This window comes from Erithacus rubecula (genome assembly GCF_903797595.1).
Source record: "Erithacus rubecula genome assembly, chromosome: 11".
Taxonomy (NCBI): domain Eukaryota; kingdom Metazoa; phylum Chordata; class Aves; order Passeriformes; family Muscicapidae; genus Erithacus; species Erithacus rubecula.
In genome coordinates this window covers 1,804,402-1,824,150 of record NC_136663.1, presented here as the reverse complement: position 1 = coordinate 1,824,150, position 19,749 = coordinate 1,804,402, and the positions used below count along the sequence as shown (strand labels likewise).

Below are 19,749 nucleotides of genomic sequence, written 5' to 3'. Positions count from 1 at the left end.
ACCAAAAATGTAAAACACAAATTCCAGATCTCAACCAGAATAAAAACCTTTCATCAACACCTGCCTGAAACTAAGAGATGATGGAAAGGATTAGGTGGAAACCACTGCAAAGAATTAAAAAAACACTGCAAAGAATTTAAAAAAAACCACAGCAAAAATTAAAAAAACACTGCAAAGAATTAAAAAACCACTGCAAATTAAAAATCCACACACCTGTAACCTCATACAGTTTATCCTGTAGGAATACATTGATTTAAGCTGGGATTTAATTTAAAATAATGGTTTTATCCTTTCTTCTTCCTCCCCCCACATTCTCCCTTCCTATTTCAAATTATTCCCAGTCAAATTACTCCAAAATCACATTTTTTCCATTTTATTATTCAGTTTGTATGGCTGTCAAACAAATGAATTCCCTCTGATTTGTTTGGTGGTTTGTTTTGTTTTTTTGTTGTTTTGTTTTTTTGGGTTTTTTTTAGTGTGTGGATATATTAATTCTTTGAATTGCAGGCACTGCTGTTGGTTTAATTTTGTAAATAATGTTCTGTGATTACTCAGTGTTGTCATCCTGCAAATAAAAGAAAATGGCAAACTTATTATTGGAGAACAATTTCCATACTTTCACCCCTGGGAATTTGGCTTAAAGATGGCAGAAATATTTTATTACACAGGAAAAAAATCACTTTATTATTTTTATATATGCCATGTTTTCTGAAAAACAGGGCAGGACATTTCCTACACAAAATGCTCATTCTAGATTCCACTTGGCTTCCTAAAACTCAAAAACAACTTTTTTTTTTTTTTTCTGGTTGCCCTGAATTTAACCAAAATATTTTTTTTCCAAAATTGATAATCCCAAATTTTATTGAGGAATTCCTGCTCACCACTCAATTTCAGGCCCCTTCCCTCCTATGGAATTTATCCAATTCCATCCATTATCCCTCTTTTTTTTGGTAAAGTCTGATTTTTTTGGAACACTCTCCCAAATCAGAGCTTAATATTAGTGAGCTGCTCCCAGCTGCAGGCTGAGATAACTCTGTCATTTCTTGCAAAATGCACAAATTGTGAGCATGGCAGGAAGCAAAAACAGGCAGGGCATTGTCATAAAATCAGCAGAAAATAGAGATTTACCTCACATGGAAGGATCTGGAGACCTTCTACTTCACTGGTGATGGTGGCACCATGTCAAGGGAAGGAAAAGGGCTGAATATATCAAAAAATTCAAGTTTTTAGTCCCCTAAGCAGGTCTTGTGCTTGGAGAGAAGAAAATAGAACAAAATCCTCTTTGAGTGAGAAGCCACACTAGGAAAATCTCTCAGACAACTTTCTGCTGGCTCTGAATGCTTCAAGAGCATCTCTTGTAGGAGTTTTTGTATTTCAATTTTTAGAGCAGTAGTGGCCTTCTCACCACAAAATAAATAAAAAAAAAACTTAATTACCAAATTATTTTATTAAACTGCAGCAAAACTGCACAAAAAGGATGTCTGCTCTTGAGATTTGCTGTGGAAACTTCTCCAAGTTATTTATTCTGAACTAGCCCAGAAATCTATGAGGAAGAACAACCCTATTATTTATTTTTATCTTTTCCCTGCTGAAGTTCTATTTTATTTCCAAGCATCCATCAGTCAAACCAGTCAAAAACGTTGCTTGTTCTTTTTCATCTGACTGAAATACCCTGGAATTATGGGAACCAATAATAATTATTTTATTTCCACAGGACCAGAATTAGACATGCTGGGGAATAAAGAGCTAAACTCCAGTTCCTGAGTCCCTGAGTTAATGACATCAAGGACTTGGATGAGATGAATTTTCTTCCCTTCTGCAGCTGAGATGTTCAAATCAAAGTGCCCAGATCCCTTCATTCCAACACACATTTCCCAAATCCTGCTTTGAGCTGAACTGTAAAACAAGCTCTGAAAAAAATCTCTTCAATTATATTTCAAGAACCGTTTCTTCTGTTCCTGAAAATAAAAAACCTGTGGATGGCAAGGACAGAATTGCACCTTCATTGTCATATCCTGAAAATCAAACCACACTTTTCCTTTTCTCAGTGCTATTTTTGCTGGGAAAAAAGAAGCCACCACAATAATAATAATAATAATAATAATAATAATAATAATAATAATAATAATAATATATAAAAGGCAGGAGAGGCTCTGTGATGTTGCAGGATTTAATTGGGAGCTCCACCTCCAAAATACAGAGAATCATTCCAAATAATCCCTCAAATACATGGACATGGAAAGAATTTTTGCCAACTCAGCAGGACCTTTCCTGCAGGATCCACAGTTCAGGATCCAGCAGGTTTTCATGGATTATTTTGGGTGGGATGAGGGCAGAAAGGGGCTGGAGGCTGACACAACCTCACCTCCCCACAGCCTTCTCTTTTGGAAGTGCTCTTGTATCAAATTAATTACCAGAACAATTAAGCAGAGCCCTGAGTGCTCATTCTTGGGGTGGAATGGATATTCAGGCTCTGTTATTAATGAGCTCTTGGAAAATTTCCCGTGAGATTTCTTCAGGCAGGGATACAAGATCTGCTCCCTCCCAAAAACACAATAGCTGCAGCTGTGTTAACATGCTCAGGCACATTAATGACTCTCCATTATCCAACAAGTTCAAAAATAGAGCAAACTGTGCCAAAATCACTTGGATTTCAGAGTCCCCACAGAATCCCAGCTCTGAATCTCCCTGATTTCCATCAATAACTCTTTTTTTTTTTTTTTTTTGAGGGAGCTCATCATGAAGGTCCCACAATCAAATCCCACATCTTTAATTCTGCTCAGTGCAGAATTCGTGCCCTGCCCTGAAAATAGTCATGAAAAGTGATGAAGATGCTGGAAAAAACAAAGGATTACCCCAAAAAAACCCAGAAGAGAGGTCACCATGAGCTGCACAGATGGGTTTGGGAATTTTACTCTCTGCAAGGAGGGGGATGAGATGCAGAGTGGGATAATGAGCTCAGACAGCACCGAGGGACAACCAGAATATTTAATGTTCTCTCTGGGAAAAGCACAAAAATTCCAGCTGGACCAAAAGCCCTTTCTGAGACCCCCCCATTATCACAGAATCACTAAGGCTGGAAAAGTCTCCCAGATCATCAAGTGCATCATTCCCAGCATTGCCAAGGCCACCCCCAAACCACATCCCAAGTGCCACCTCTGCACATTTAATTCTTCCCAGGACAGTGATTCCATCACTCCCTGGACAGCCTCATGTCATTATTTATTTATTGTCTCAGAAATTCTGGGTCACATCCTGAATCATAGGAGAGCTCCATCGTTTTCAACAGGGATGTAAAACCCCAAAAATTTTTGGCTCAACACTGAATTTCACCAGAATTATCCCAACACTAAAAAATAAAAAAAAAAATCCCATCAAGGAATGAAGCAGGTTGGTAATGACCAACCATAAAACTCCATGTGGGAAGGGGATGCCTCATCAACACCAGGTTCACATCCCAATCAATCAAAACAAACCCCAAACCATTTTATTTATAGTCCAGGAGAACAAACCCCCATTGACAGATGGTCATCCCAAGCACCAGGATTTATCTCCATCTATAATGAAAAATATATGAACCTTCTGCTGCCCAGCAGAGGAGAGAGGCTCAAACACCTGCTCCAAATTAGGAGGAGGCTGTAAAAAAACCCCTGGAAATTGGAAAGACCCTGAGTTTTAAGGAAGGGACAGGAGTCACTGGCAGCTGAAATAAATTGAGCAGGCTCAGGGCCAGTGGAACAGAATTCTGTGATAAAAAAACTGAGTGGGCACAAAGCTGAAGCCCAGCACTGCAGAAATAAATCAGCCCTGCCAATTGTGTTTCCCAGGGAACTTGCAGTGTTTTCCATCCAGGCTGGGGGTTTCTCACAGCAGAATGGATCGTTGGAATGGCCAAACCAGGAGCAACATTGGGAAGATTTGGCTGAAAAAGCTCATCCAAGATGCAGCAAAAGCTCCCTGAATTTGATTTTAGCCTCAGGGCTGTGCTGCTGCAATTCCATCATCCTTCCAAAGCATTCCAGGGATGGATCCAAGTTCATGTCAGCAGCCAATGAAGTTGTCAGTGCCTTTTGCTGATTCCTCCCAGAATAAAAACATCTGGAGCAGCTCAGAGCTCTCCTGACAAAGTGCTGACAAACACTTTGCCTGCTTCTGTGTCCAAGAGTTTTCCAAGAAAAATATATTCCAGTGGCAATGGCATGAAACAGACCCACACTGCCCCCAGGCTTCTGTCCCCCTTGCATAATTCAGATTATTGAATCAATAGCACAGGAGAAGGGAAATCCAGGCAGTTCTGTGGGTTTGTGCACTTTCCTCACTGCCCAAAGGGGAAAATTAAATATTAATTTATTTAAATTGATAAAGGCTCAGCCCAAACTCTCAGAGAAAAGGGTGAGAGAATTTCTGGGTGCGTTAAAAACAAGGATGGGGGTGAGCATTATATTAAATTATATTAAATTCACCAGCCTGACTTTTCCAGTCATGTACAAATCCTTGGCTTTCTATTTTATGAACAAAAATTAATCTCAAAGATCTCCTTTTCCAGCAGGAACATCAATATTTGATATTTTCTCTTTTGCTGGAAAGATCCCAGGCTGATTTTGATATTGTTTGAAGAAAAGTACCCAGCCTGTATCACATAATCCCAAATCCCACTTTTGTCTCCAGGGGAACATCCCAACTTAATCCAGAGCTCCAGAAAGAATCTGAGAATTAAAACTCCAACAAAACCCACTGTGGACAAAGCATTAAAATAAATAAAAATCTCTCAATTGTTCTTAAAAAAAAAAAAAAACCAGCTTGTTTTGCCACATAGCATTCCCAGAAGGACTGGGGGGAAATTCTTATTTTATTAATTATTTATTTTAGTATTATTTTAGTATTTCAATATTTCCTTATATTAGTAATTTATTATTATACTATTTTAATATTATTACATTATTTTAGTATTTCATTCTTTTATTAATTTATTATTATATTATTTTAGTATTTTAGTATTATTATGCTATTTTAATATTTCACTATTTTATTAATTTATTCATTCATTATTTTATTTCCATGGCATATTTGGCACTCAGGGAGCCAATGGATGTTCAGGAGTGTCCTGGATTGTCACCACAAATCCATTTGAATAAAAAAAAAAAAAAAAAAAAAACACATAAAAAGCAGCTCAGCCCAGCAATCCATCATTCTAATTTTTCACCCCTAATTCTGCAATTTCAAATTCAATGTGTTTTACAAAACATCCCAACCCAAAATATAATAACAGAAATATCACAAAAATACAGATTTAATCACCAGAGATGTTGCTCAGTAACACTGACCAGCATTTTTGAGTTCTTCATTTTTCCTTTTTTATTTCTCTTCTTTTTTTAATAATCCCATAGTCTAAACTAAGTCATCCAACAAAATTACCCCTTCTTATCTAATTTCTAATTATTACCTCTTTTTTATCTAATTTATAATGAATAAAATTAGAATTGTGAATTAGAATTTGTATTTAGGCTCAAGAAGGCATTTGAGTCCCTCAAAAGTAAAAAAAAATTAGAAAAATGGGTTTGAAGAGAAGAGATTTAACCAAGAAATTGGATTTTTTTTTTTTTTCTATATCTGATCAGAGGAACAGATTATTCCAGGATCTCCATCAGAACACCAAAAAATCCCTCAGTTGTTGGGAAGAGAGGGAAAAAAAATCACTTTGAGATATTGCAGGTGCTTAACTCCTCAACTTCCTTAAATCATTTGCATCTTGTCACTATTTTAATGACAAAAATTAAATTAAAATTTAAAATTAAATTAAAAATTAAAGAGGCCAAGTAACCCCAAAAAATGGGATTATAAATTTGGGAATTTGGGGATTCCAGGCCTCCCACCCTTTGCATTGGATTTATTCCCATTCACACACAAAATATCTCCCTCAGCAGCACAAAAAATTCCCTTTCATTCCAAAAAAAAAAAAAAAAATCAGAAATTTCCCTCCTGGCTTTCCCCTTCATCTCCAAGTGAATGCTCCACGATATTCTTTACATTATATTTTTATCCACGTTTAATCTCTCCTCCTTTTTAAGTTTTATTTAATAGCAAACAGCTTGTCTCCTTAACAGCAAAGAGCAAAGTGACAGAAAACAAATTAGTTTCCAAATTTAAAAACTGTCCCGTTGCCAGGGCAACCAGAGCTCTACAATTACATCAAGCAAATAAAATCTACTCAGAGCCCAAACTCCTTCTGGAAAGTTCTGGGTTAGAAATATAATTACACTGAAATAATTTTAAAGCAAAACCAGGTTGTTTTTTTGGGGGGGAAAGGTCAAAATCTGTGGGTTTTGCTCCAGAAATGGATCCTGAGCAGGAAAATCTGGGTTTGCCTCGTTATTAAAGGGTTAAATTCACTCCTGGCACTGCATCAACAGCCCAAAAATTCATTTTCTGGGGTAAAAAAAAGCAATTTTTGGGAGCCCTTCAACACAGAATGGGCAATGGGATGTGCTGTTGTCTCTCAATTTTGTGGGATCCCAAAAATTTAAAGATTTTTCCAAATCTTCCCAAGGAAAGTGTGGATCTGCCACTCTGGGATCTGCCTGGGAAAGGGGATGGAAATAATTCATTCCCAGAGGTCCCTTCCAACCCCAAAACTTCCAGGATTCTGGGAATTCCGTTCTGGGAATTGAGACAAGGCAGAAAATTCAGATTTTAGCTGCAGAATGGGTGGGCTGCAGAAGATTTCCATTGGATTTGTGCCTGGTGGTTTTTGGGATTTGGGATTTGGGATGTGTCACTGTCCCTCCCAGTGCCACCAGTGACAGAAATGTCCAGATGTGTCAAAAAAAAAATAATCTGGAATTGCTTCAGATTGTGTCAAACCTGCAGACCAGAAACTCTCTCCGCTGGTTGCCCATTTTATTTATTTTTTTTTTTTTTTGGAGTTAAAATCCCAAAAATCTCCTCCCAAAATCAACATTCCCCTCAAAATGAACCTTCCTCATCCACCTCCCTTCTTTGTGTGCCCTAAAAATGAGAAATTTTCACCAAATCATCTCTTTTTCAAGGTCTGAAATAAATATTTTATGTTGTTCACGTGCTTTTTGGAGTTTTTTGGGTACCATGGTTGGTGGTTGTTTAGAAATTCATCAGCCACTTTTATTTTGTGTTTTTTAATTCCTTTTTTTTTTAACTCTTTTTTTTTCTATTTAGTACAATTTATGTTTTAGTGGTTTTGAGGGGTTTTAACAAGTTGTAGAAAAAAAAAACACCTAAAAATGGTTTATTTTGTGTGCTTGTTATAAATATTGGTTTAAACTAAGAAATACACAGAAAAACAGTTAAGTGTGTGAAGAAACAGCAAAATATGGAGAAAAGGGTTAGGAAAGGAAATAGAAGTTGAAAAAGAAAAAAATTTATTTTATTTTATTTTATTTTATTTTATTTTATTTTATTTTATTTTATTTTATTTTATTTTATTTTATATTTTATTTTATTTTATGGTTTTGAGCACACAACCTCCAAAACTCTTGTGCTCTGGTGCTGTCCCAGAGGAATTTCAAATTTTTCAGGGTTGTGACCCCCCCACACAGCTGCAAATCAACCACTAGAAAGTTTAATTAATTAATTTATTACAGCCTTGATTAAGGTCAGGGTTCTTTTAAAATCCCTGCTCATTGCAGGGAGGCAGAACAAGATGATTTTTTAAAAAAATTAAAAAGAAAAAAAAATTTAAAAAAAATTTAAAAAAATTTGGTTTCTCTCCAAACCAAATTATTCTGTAATTAATAAAGAATTTATTCCATTCCTGCACCTCATCAGCTTAAATACACACAGAAAAAAAAAAAAAAATATCCACCAACATCCAAAATCTGAATTAACACCATATATCCACTGCCTGCCATATTTATTCACACATTTCAAGCCTGACAAACAGAATTATGAGGTTATTTTATTACCTCATGAAAAATATATTTTAAAATCTATCTTGGTTACAACTCACATTGACAAGGTGTAGAAAACTCCAGCACACTTTAAATAATTTAAAGCCCTGGTTTTATAGAGCATTAGACTGGATTAGGAAACACAAATTTAAAAAAAAAAAAAAAAAAATCAGAGTGATGCTTTTAATCAGTTCCAGGGAGGTGGGAAGGGAAAATTTCCATTAGGAAGGAGATGAAGCAGAGACCAACCAGCCATTAAAAAATAAAAAAACCTTTTTTTATTTTTAAGAGAAATTTCAAAATTTTGAGTGAATTCATGCCCAATGACAAAGCCAAAGAAGAAAAGGACATAGAAGAGATATTAAGAGGATCATTAAATATTTTTTAAAGCATTTCAGATCTTTTAGATGCCAGTATTTCTTTTTTAAAAAATTAAAATAAATAATCTACTGCTGACAAGAAAATGAATTTGCCTTGCAGAAGTGTCTAGGTATAGAAAACATCATCTCAACCCAAATTTAAATAAAATTTAACTGCAAAAGTTGATTTTTTTCCACACCAGGAAAAGTTGGATGGAAATATTCCCCACAAGAGCAGCAGGTGGAAATTTTTAGGAAACAAAATTTCAACAATTTCCTCATGAATCTGACTGAAAAAAAAAACTCCTGAGTCCCCAGAAAAGCACCTCAAACTTTTATTAAGTCTATTTTTAATGCTATTTTTATATATTTTTTTTAAAATTAAAATATTTCAAAATCCCTGAAAGATCTCCCAAATCCACAATGATGAAAAAATTAATTTTGAAGGTTTTTCATCAAAACCTCCCTCGTGTTCTTCCTCTCCAAGTGGCCACAAAAAATTTCCTGGCAAAATCCAGGGAGGGGCTGAGAAAATTCCTGATTTTTTTGCCACAAAATTGAGGCTGATTTGGTTTGGAGCTGCTGGAAATTGGAAGGGCAGAGTCTGAGTCTGGCTCTTTTCTGCTCCAAATATTTCCCTTTTAGCTGAAGAATTTGAGGATGGAAACACGTTGATTTAAAATTCTAGGGAATTTAATTTATTTTTTTTAAAAAAATTATTTTTTCTGTGACAAGCACCTCCCCCCTGCTGGTTTTTGTGGGGATTTTTGGGGGGTTTTTTGTTGGTTTTTTGTTTGTTTTCTTGGGTTTTTGTTTTTTTTTTTTTTGTTTTGTTGTTTGATTTGTTCTGTGGTTTTGGGTTGTTGGTTTTTTTTATTATTTTTTTTTTTTCAGCATCAGTTTCCTTTGAAGGCCAATGCAAATATCCTAAATATGTGCTCAGGTATTGTCCTATTTCTGCAACCTATTTTTGGCATTAAACAATTCTAAACAGGTTAATTAAGCTGGAAACAAGAAAAAAAAAAGATATTTTACATGTGATTTAATTTTTATTATTAATCCTTTTATCAATGTAACAAGAGGTTATGACAGAATTCTGAAAATAACCCTTCAATATTTAGTATTTATTCAGATCTGTGCAAATGCACAGAAATTTTCAGATAATGGGATGGGATTTTTGATTTATTTTCTCAACTCTGAGTTTCTCCTAATGCAAAGTACCAGGACTGGTCAGGATTGTCCTTTTAGATCATTTTTCCCCCAAATTAAAACTTTTCCTACAATGGCATTCAAGTCTCACCTGGGGTTTTGCAGCAGCTTAAATAATTTGTCTTAATTTTAGCAATTTTTCTCTTTTATATCATTCTTTATATTCTGTTTGATATCTTAATTAATGATCCAGACAAGGGAATTTTGGGCACAAACACCAAAAATGTTCCTGTACCTGCTGTCCCAAATCCTCCTGCACAACCAGGAGCAGAAAAAAACATTTTTATCTCAATACCAGGGGGGAAAAAATTTAAAAAATTATTCCTAAAGAATTCCACTGCCAAATCTTTTCTTCAGTTAAAAAAAAATATATATATATATAAAAACAATTAAAAAAAAAAAAAAAAAGCTTGCATCCTCATTTTGTCTCCTGATATTTCAGCAGCTCCTGGGTGGAAAAGCAGAAAAATAAAGAGCCCAGAGATTCCAGCTCATTTCCAGGGATTTTCCTGAGGAAATCCAAAAATTAAGAGGAAAAACACCCAAATCTCTCATCAGGTGTTGAGATGAAGGGAAAGGAGCTCAGTGGAGGTTCTGAAGAATAATCAATAATTATTCAATAAATAAATTATTCAATAAATATTCAATAAATAATTATTCAATAAAGCTCCTCAGTGGAGCAGCTGGTTCTGAGGAATAATCAATAATTATTCAATAAATCAACAATAAGGTTCAATAATTGATCCCCAGCCCTCAGCCATGGAGCAGCATCCCCCAATTAAAAATTAATTTCCTCCTCAAAAACTGCACCCAAGCAAACAAAACCTCTTTAAATTCTTTTTTTTTTCTTCTCCTTTCTTTGACCTGCTTGGAATTCCCAAAGATTTCCATGAAAATTTAACCAGACACAGAAATTTAGGAAGTGGAGAAAATTCAGAGATGCCCAAATTAAACTAATGAGTGCTCTTGATTTTTTTTTTTTTTTTAAATTTCTTTTTTTTTTTTCCCAGCTGCCTCCACATTAATTGAAATCCTTGTTTTCAAGGCAAGGAGAAGAAAAGTGGAAGAAAAAACTTTGATCTCCAAAAACATTGAAGGGAACAAGTTACAGTGTCAGGGAAAAGAAAGGAAAAGGGGAAGGAGAGCTGGGAGAAATCAAGCATAAAACAGCATTAAAAAAAGAATTAAATGCCAGAAAAAAAAAAATTGGCAGAGGAAAACCTCAAGAAGAATTTTGTGTGACTCCTTTTCATCTTGGGAAAATGCAACACCTGTGAGAGAAAATCTGAAGCATCAAAACAGCCACTGAGAGAAAAATAAATTAATTCTGATATTGGGGGGAAAAAAAAAAAATAAAGGGATAAATTGTGTCAGAGCTTATCCACTGAGAGTTTTCCTATGGAAAATGTTCATTTTTAGCAATTAAGTTATTCCAAACTTGGCCAAGTCCAGCTCCTGTTTTCAATCAAAGACAACCCCTGCCTGCATTTGATTTTTTGCAAAGTTAAAGGACAAACAAATAAATAAAAACATCTCTGACCCTCTGGACAAGAAATCTTTCCAGAAATAGAATTTTCTGCCCACTAATTCTAATTGCTGCTTCTTAATGTGATGGCATCAGCTTTTATTTATAGCCCTGTTTTTGTCAGGCAGAATTAGGTTTTATTCACCCATGAAAACCCAGTGTTTTCCTGAAAATAAATTCATTTAAGCACCTAAATGGAAATCACTGCTGAAGCAAGATTTAAATCCAAGCTCTGCTGCTCTTTTAAACCCCAGGAGCTGAAGTGATACTGCAGCAAAAGATGGGATGGGGTGAAAATGAATTTGGGGAAAATAAAGATTCAAAGGATCCCAAAAGGAGTTTTGGGGATTTTCATGGTAGCATTGGGTTGGGGGCAGTGCAAAGAAGGAAATTTTGGGATAAAGGAGAGAAAAGGGGATAAATTATTGTTAGGGCAGGTGAGGAGAGAGCAGATCCAGGCAAAATGTTGGCATGAAAATGTATTTATGGCTCTTGGGTTTATAATTTAATTTCTGTAAAAGCAGCTGTGCAAGGGAGGGGCTCTTTTGGCTGGGTGGGAAGAAGTGATTACTTAAAAACTCCAAAATAGTTCACACAACATCTTTGTGATTTACACAGGAAGCCTCTGCCTCAATTCATCCCAAAAATAGCCCCAAACTCCCCATTAATATTAAATAAAACAGGTTCTGCTCTTCCAATTTCTCAGTTTCTCTGGGCAACCTGAGCCAGGCCCTCAGCAGCCAATTTATATAAAGCATTTATAGGTATCACAACCAGGTGTTCTGGGTTTAATTAGAATAATTTATAATAAAGAAATCCATATTTTTGTTTATTTTTTTATTTATTCCTCATCAGGCAAGTTCCCCAGCAGGAGCCACTGACAAACTACAGCTGAGACACAAAGAAAGTTTATTTAAGTTTTTTTTTTTTACACCTGAAGCGGCACAAATAAATCTCAACTTCAGAGATTCTCACAGAGTTCATTTTTTCAGTGCCAACAGTAAAAAAAAAAAAAAGAGAAAAAACAATAATTTCCCCATGAAGCATCAAACAGCACCACAGGATTTTCACGGACAAGGTGATCCCAACTCCCAGAATATTCTCAACAGAGCCAGAAAAGCTTTGAGTTCAGCAGAATTTTCACTTTATTCTGGCCATAAAAATAAAAAATTTTAAAGGGAATCTCTTCCTCTTTTGTCTGCTGGGATGAAGGCAGCAATAACTGGGACCCCCCTCAGACCATGGCTCAAAAGCAGTTTTTTATTTCATATTTTTAATAATTTTTGCTGTAAATGATCCATTTATCTGCCAAACAGCATCTTTTTGAACAGAATGTTGGGAAATGGGGCTGAAATTAAAAAGACACCCAGAAAAAAAAATAAAAATCCCTTGTTCCCACCTCAGAGCAGCACCAGAACCACTCTCCACAGTAAAAATGAAACAAATCACTGTTTCGTGAGACTCAATCATGTTATGAGAGAAAAAAAAAAAACAACTCTTTTCCATTATTAGTTGCCACATAAATAAGGAAAGTACAATTATTCCTCCCAGCTCTCAGCGTGTTCTGAAGTGTTATTTTTGTCAGAATTGGAATTGAAATGACTCCCCCTGACACTCCAGCTCCATTCACTGGGAATTCATGGCTTTTACTACAGGATAACTAAAAATATTCCACTTTTTGTATGTTATCTCTCCACATCCAGGGGCACAGATGAGGATGGAGATGAGTTAAGAGACACAAAATGAGGGAACTTCATCCTGCCCAGCCAGGTTGTGATGGATAACAGGATTATTCCACAATAGCTGACACAAATTCAAGATAAAGGATTAAAAAACATCAGTCTGAATGGTGGCACCCTCTAAATTTTCCCCTCTTGCAGCTGTTCTGAAATAGTGACTTTTTAAGGGCATAATCATCACTTTTTCAAGCTAAATTTATTACATTTGAACCCACATAAACCAGAGGAAAGAGAGAGATCCTCAAGCAAATCTCAATTATTTATTGGAAAGGCAAAGCAGGATTAGGTTATTGCATCTATTTAGAGACAGGTACCACATTTCCCAGGATATAAAACAAGATAAAATAAAGAGGAATTGAGGTTTGGGAGACCAGAGGGGTCAGATCACACCTGAATCCTGCAGGACTTGAATTCCCAAGTTTCTTGGTTAATTTTGCAAGGGGAAAAATTGACAAAAACAGAGTTTGCAACTTGATTTTTCATTTTTTTGCCTCCTACTTAGCAAGGGACCAGCAGAAATTCTTGGACAAAAATCTGATGAAGGTTATGGAGAAAATAGGGACCTTTCCAGCTTCAGGATTGAGAATTCCTTAACAAAGAATCCATCAGGTTGGAAAAGATCCCAACCTAAACCACCATGAAAATTCACAATTTAAGAGCAGAGAGTGATAACCACAAGATCATTCACAATTTTAATGATTTGTGTTGAAACCAATGATAGTGGTACAAGTTTTCAGGAGAGTTTAAAGGAAGCTGCTGCCAAAGTTGCTTTAAAATCCAGGATCTTTTGAAATCATCATTGATATCAGCAAGTCCTGCTGGCCAGAAATAGTGTGGAAATCAATGTGCACATGGCAAAAGCTGAGGGGGGAATAGGAAAAGGGGGGAAATTTGGGTGGAGGGGGGAAAAAAGGCAAAATCCTCCCAGTTTTAAATGATTTCTGTTAGGGGTTGAGCATCAAGCACAGAGGGGACACAAGGACTGAAGGTCCCCATTTACCAGTTTCCTGTTGCTTTGTCTTCCCCTATTAAATGTTGACTTGTTTCATATTTAGGCTGCAAATAATGGATATTTTATGAGGCTGTTCTGTGGGTTTTGCCTCCAAAGGCCAAAACACCAAATCCCAGCCCCCTCCTGACCTCAGAGGTGACCCCCAGGTCCTGCTCCCTGTAATTCATCAGCTGCACAGCCAAGACCTTCCCAAACCCTTGTTCCATAAAAATGCATCATCCCAACTTATGAATAAGTCCAATTTCTTCTAAAATTAGGCTTGCTTTAGCAGGAAGAAGTATTTATATGACTCATCTGAATAAAGGACTCCTGCCCTGGTTTTAAGGTCGGGATCAAAGCAGTCGCATCATTCCAGGTCACAGCCTGGCTGTCACTGTCACCTTCTGCTCAGCCACAAAAGGCAAGTTACTCCCAGAAAACAGAGCAATTAGGAGGATATTAATAACCCAGCCATGTCTTCTTGGCCACAAGTAAATTGCAGCAGAAAAATGAATTAAAATATGCAGTGGTTGTTGAATCCGAGGTGTCTGCGAGCTGGGAAAATAGGACACAGCAAATTGCACAACAGAAAGGCACCTGAAATCCCCTGGCAGAGCTTCCTGAGCCTGTCCTTGAACTACATCAGCACCAAAAAATGTGGGAATTTGGGAAAATGTCAGCATGGAAAGGGATGGCAGGGTCCCCACCCTGCAGGGATTTCCCAGCCCTGGGCAGTGGGGACACGGGCAGAGCTGGGGAATGGCTGATTGAGGATTCCAGAGGGTTTTTCCAACCTCAGCAATTCCATGATTTTGTAAGTCAGGCCACAGACACTTTGTGCACAGTGTCAAAAATCATCTCCCCCTCAAGCACTGCCCCACACTGAAAAACCTTTACAAAACCATTCCAGCATTTCCAGGGGTGACCCCACCCAGCTGGGATGTGGGAGAGCCAAGGGAGCAGAGCAGGATCAGAGGGGGTTCCCAAAAATATTCCCAGGCACACAGGGCACAAAGAAGGATTTTTAACTATTTTTTAATCACTTTTTGGAAAGGGATAAGCAACCAAAAAATGTTTTATTGGCAGGTGGCCACAGCTGGATTTGTGGGAGGCTCCTCAGGAGAAGAAGGAAATCAATCACTGCAGCATCCTGAGGCTGCACTGAATGGGAGAGCACAGAAACCTTCCCCTCCTCACAAATGTCACTCTTTGCTTTTTGTTTCCCTGCAGACTCTGCTGGTGTTAAAAACCTGCCTGTGCAAAGGGCACAAAGACACCTCCATTCACTGCAGAACCTGCAGCAGGAGCAGAAAAGCAGAAAAAGTTCCAGCTGCAAAGCAATAGAAGGAGCCTGATAGAGGAGCTCAGAAAAGCTTAAACAGAGATAATGCACAAATAAAAGGGGAAATGTTTGGGGAAAGGGAAAACAAAAACAATTTCTGCACAGCAAAGGGGTCACTAAGTGTGAAGAAGGGCAGGTGAAGTTTCCAAAGTGCTGCTGGAATAAAAACAACTTGGCAGGATTGGGCTAAAATTAACACCAATAAATAAAATTAATATTAATACTAATAAATATCAGTATTATTTAAAAATAGTATTGAAATTAATAAATCTAAACCTCCTTTACTTTGTTCTAAGTTCCATTTCATTGTAGTTGCCAGGTTTGAGAAAAAAACAAAAAACGACACACCCCAAAAATAAAAGCAGGAATTCAACCACTCTCACTTTTATATTGTTTCTCCAAGAGCAAGAAATTAATTTGTTGGAAAATTTATCTGTGCCCCAGGGCAGATACCACAGAGCAAATCATTCAAAATTCAAAAATCACCAAGGACAATTTTTTTTTTTCCCCCACACCTTTTTGGGCTCACCAAGTACCCCAAAAGGAATAATTAACCAAACCCATGGAGCCTCAGGCTGCTCCCCACCTCCCTCTGCCATCCAAAGCTAAATCCAATTTTTCCTTCCACATCCCAACTTGTTGAGATTTTCATGGGTCTGGATCTTCAAAGAGGCAAGAGATGTTGGTTGATGTGAAGTTGTTTATTGAAGAAACACATCAGTCTCAAAGGTAAAGAATACAGAATATTTAAGAGTATTAAATAATATTAAATATTACTGAATACTTAAGAATACTTAAGAATATTTAAGAATATTAAAGAATAATAAATATTAAAGAATATTAGAGAATATTAATGAATATTAATGAATAATAAAGCTTTTTGCCAAAGTCCCAAGGAGAAGCAGCAGCAGCTCCCTGGCATTGCTATTTCTCTTCTGTGTGTTCTCACCCCAGCACAGGGAATTTTATTCATAAATCAGCTAAAAACAAGATTTTAAAACAATCTTTCTACACCTATTAGAAGAAATGCACCACACTACATAAGGAGAAGCTCCAAAAAACAAACTGCAAATTATAATAATAATAATTATTATTAAGGTGTGGAGCTGCAGATTCCTGCTTTGCCACACACTCCCAGGATTTCAGGAGCCTTTCTGCTCCACAGGAGAAAAAAAAAAAAAAACAAAAACTTTATTTATTGTGATTAATAAATTGATTAATTGCTCAGATAATGGCATTTCTAGCATTTGCAAATTTGAAAATGCTGCAAATCCCCAAAGCTCTGAGATCTCAGAAAAAACTTGGCACTTGGGGATATTTTACACCACATTTTGCCTGGTGCTTATTCAGCTTTTCTCTAAAAAGCAGCCAAAAAATAAAAAAGAAAAATCACTATTTTTTCATGAAAACAGAACAGAGCAGGACATTTCCTTATTTCAAATATTCTTGTGTCTATTATGGAGTTATATGGAGCTGAAATCCAAATATTTTCTGTGCTGAACTCAAAGAATTCCAGCTATTGCTGTCTGTGCAGTTGATGATATCCCTGTATTTTCAATTATATCTTGTTTACTCTGAATAAACTCACTAAAACTAATTTTATTTTCAGTCACATTTTTTTTGCTCAAGTGCTTCATTTTAGTTTTTTTTTTAAATAACTTTCCAGGGCCTGGGTTGGGTTTAGTTTTTCTCCTTGATTACTCTTTTGGGCTGCCAAGAGATGCTGCAATTCCAATTATTTGGTCTCCATTGGGAACAGCAGCTCGTAATTTGGATTTATCTTTTTCTTTTAGTTTTAGGAAGGTTTCATGAGGGAAAAAAATATATATATTTAGGCCTTTTTTTTTTTTTTTTCCCCCAAGTTATTTTGTTTAAAGTGACTGATTCAATTAGAAGCAATTGAGTGGAAAGATTTCAGTTGGAGGTAAACAGGGATAAAAACAGGGATGAAGGAATGTGGAGATGAATTTGGAATAAACTTGTGCACACAAGAGGAATTCTCTTTAAGGAGCTTAAAATACCTGAAAATTGTGATTTTTCTGCCCAGTTTTTGTAGCAGTTTTTGTGGCTGGATCTGGAATATCCAACTCATCTCTCAACATCACATTTCCAAAGGTTCATTGCTCTGGCTGATCCCACAAATATTTTTATTCCAGCTCAATTTTATTTCCATGTTTTGTCACAGGAGGAGGGTTTATAAATAAATTCTTCATAAACCAAATTTGCCAATCTATCAGCAAAGTTTTGCAGCTTTCCAGAATTTCCTTGAATTCCTCATCAAATAAATTGGGGATGGAGGTTTGGGGGACCCTCAGCTGTACAAGAAACCTTTATTTAAAAGCACAAATAGAATCTTCTGGCAAAGAAAAAGAGCAGAGCTCATAATAAAAATTCAGTTTTTAAGGATTTAAGTGACACCAAATTCCTCCCCCCTAAAATCACCTGGCCTTTGAGAGATAAGGATGAATTTTAATTTAATTTTAGTCTTTATTTTAAATAAATATTATGTTATGCTTGAGTGAAGTTTTAGGAGTTAAACTCCCAATTTAGAGCTCTTTGGGTGCCACAATTCAGCCCAAAAATTCAGATTTTACTCATCTACAGAGTTTGCAACAGGTTGTTATTCCTGCACTTCTCAGCTGGGAAACTGCACAAGACACAGGTGGAATTTAGATATGGAAATATGTAGGAAATGGGATAAATTTATGCATTAATAACAATTTTATCATTGATAGCTTCCATATTAATTTATCCAAAAGAGCTTCCAAAGTCCAGTCTACATCTGCAAAAAAAGAAAATAACCTGGATATGGAATAGAGACCCTCAGTGCTGTGAAATGGATTTTTGCTATTTGGTTTTACCTGACTTGGTAACCACAACAACTCTGCTCTCCCAAATCTCCCATTTTTTTCCCTGATTTTCCATCCAAAAGTTTCTCCACAGCAAAAGAGGCACCTGGGAAGGACCAACACCTGCAGAAAAAAACATTTTTTTCCTCCATCTGCAGGCATTAAAATGGAAGCAGGAGCCTCTCTCACTGCAAACCCACTGGATTTATTGAGGATTTGGTTCCAGGAAACCTCATTAACTTTTTTTTTTATTATTTTTAAGGAACACCACTAATTGTCTACCACTAATTTGCCAGCCAAAAATCAATTGCAGGTGGAGATAACAGCATTTGGCTGCCTAATTAATTGATTAGTCCCACAAATCAAGGAGATGGCCAAGCTTATGTTGCATTTACAGCTTCTTTAATTTTCCACATGTGGAGGCAACAAAAATGTGGGAATTTTAGATTTTTGCTTGGTTTTATCACAAGCTTTATATTAAAACCAGCAAAGAGAGTCCCCCATGTGCTGATAGACTTTTTTGGGGATTATTGATGTTGGGGAATAATTCGCATTTTCCAAACTGAGGTTTGTGCTCTCTGCATCCAGAGCCCTCACTGTGGACACAGATCCTCGGTGATAAAATAATATTTAAATCAAAATAAACACACAGAGAGCCCCCAACAAACAGTGTCACCCCATTGTGGGCTTCAAGGCATAAAATCCTAAATGGAGCTTCCTTAGGTGGGACATCTAAAATCCCAAAATCTCCTGGGAAATCCCAATCCATCCATCACGTGTTATGGAAAACGCAGCACAGCCCCAAATCCCTGCCCAGGACACTCACAATCCTCTTGATTTTCCAAGGAATTTCGCGGCCCATCCCGAATTTCCTGATTTTTTGGTCGGTTTGCAGCGCCACATTGCCATCTGCTGTCCGTGCAGCATCCCCAAAATCCGCCCGCAGCTCCCCCCGACCGGCGCTTTGCAAACGGGGCTGAAGAGTTTAATTTAATTAATTAATGAGTTTAGAGCTGCGAGAGATGAGTGAGTGCAGCTGCTCCATCACTCCCCTGATCAGAGGGAAATCCCGGGAATGGTTTGGGAAGGACAGGGCAGAGTCCACGTGGGGAAATTAATTTATCACCAGAGTTGGGCAATGAGAAAAAAATGAATGTTAAAATCATCTTCATCCCGTTCCTTCCTTCTTCCCGGGCTCAGCATCATTCCCAACAGAGGGAGCAGGGAATGGGGGCTGCAGGTAGCTCAGCCCAGGTGTCCTGGATTTGGGGACAGGATCCCTCCCATGGGATCACTGAGCTGATCCAGGGAGAATTCCCCATGGGATCACTGAGCTGATCCAACATGAATTAACCCATGAGATCCCAGAGAGCTGATCCAGGGAAAACTTCCCATGGGATCCTACAGAGCTGATCCAGCAGGAATTCCCCATGGGATCACAGAGCTGATCCAGCAGGAATTCCCCATGGGATCACAGAGCTGATCTAGCAGGAATTTCCTATGGGATCACAGAGCTGATCTAGCAGGAATTTCCTATGGGATCACAGAGCTGATCTAGCAGGAATTTCCTATGGGATCACACAGAGCTGATCCAGCAGGAATTCCCCATGGGATCCCACAGAGCTGATCCAATGTGAATTATCCCATGGGATCACAGAGCTGATCCAGCAGGAATTTCCCATGGGATCACAGAGCTGATCCAGCAGGAATTCCCCATGGGATCCCACAGAGCTGATCCAATGTGAATTATCCCATGGGATCACACAGAGCTGATCCAGGGAGAATTCCCCATGGGATCACTGAGCTGATCCAA

At 37.2% G+C, this 19,749-nt stretch overlaps 1 long non-coding RNA gene across 1 annotated transcript; it reads right to left on the bottom strand.

Moving 5' to 3' along the window:
• Positions 1 to 17,603: 17,603 nt before the first annotated feature.
• LOC306806708 lies at positions 17,604 to 18,890 on the bottom strand. Its single transcript, XR_013775536.1, has 3 exons — positions 18,763 to 18,890; positions 17,949 to 18,059; positions 17,604 to 17,869 (listed from the first exon to the last, which is right to left on the bottom strand). It is a non-coding gene; the product is annotated as an uncharacterized lncRNA (long non-coding RNA).
• Positions 18,891 to 19,749: the final 859 nt, after the last annotated feature.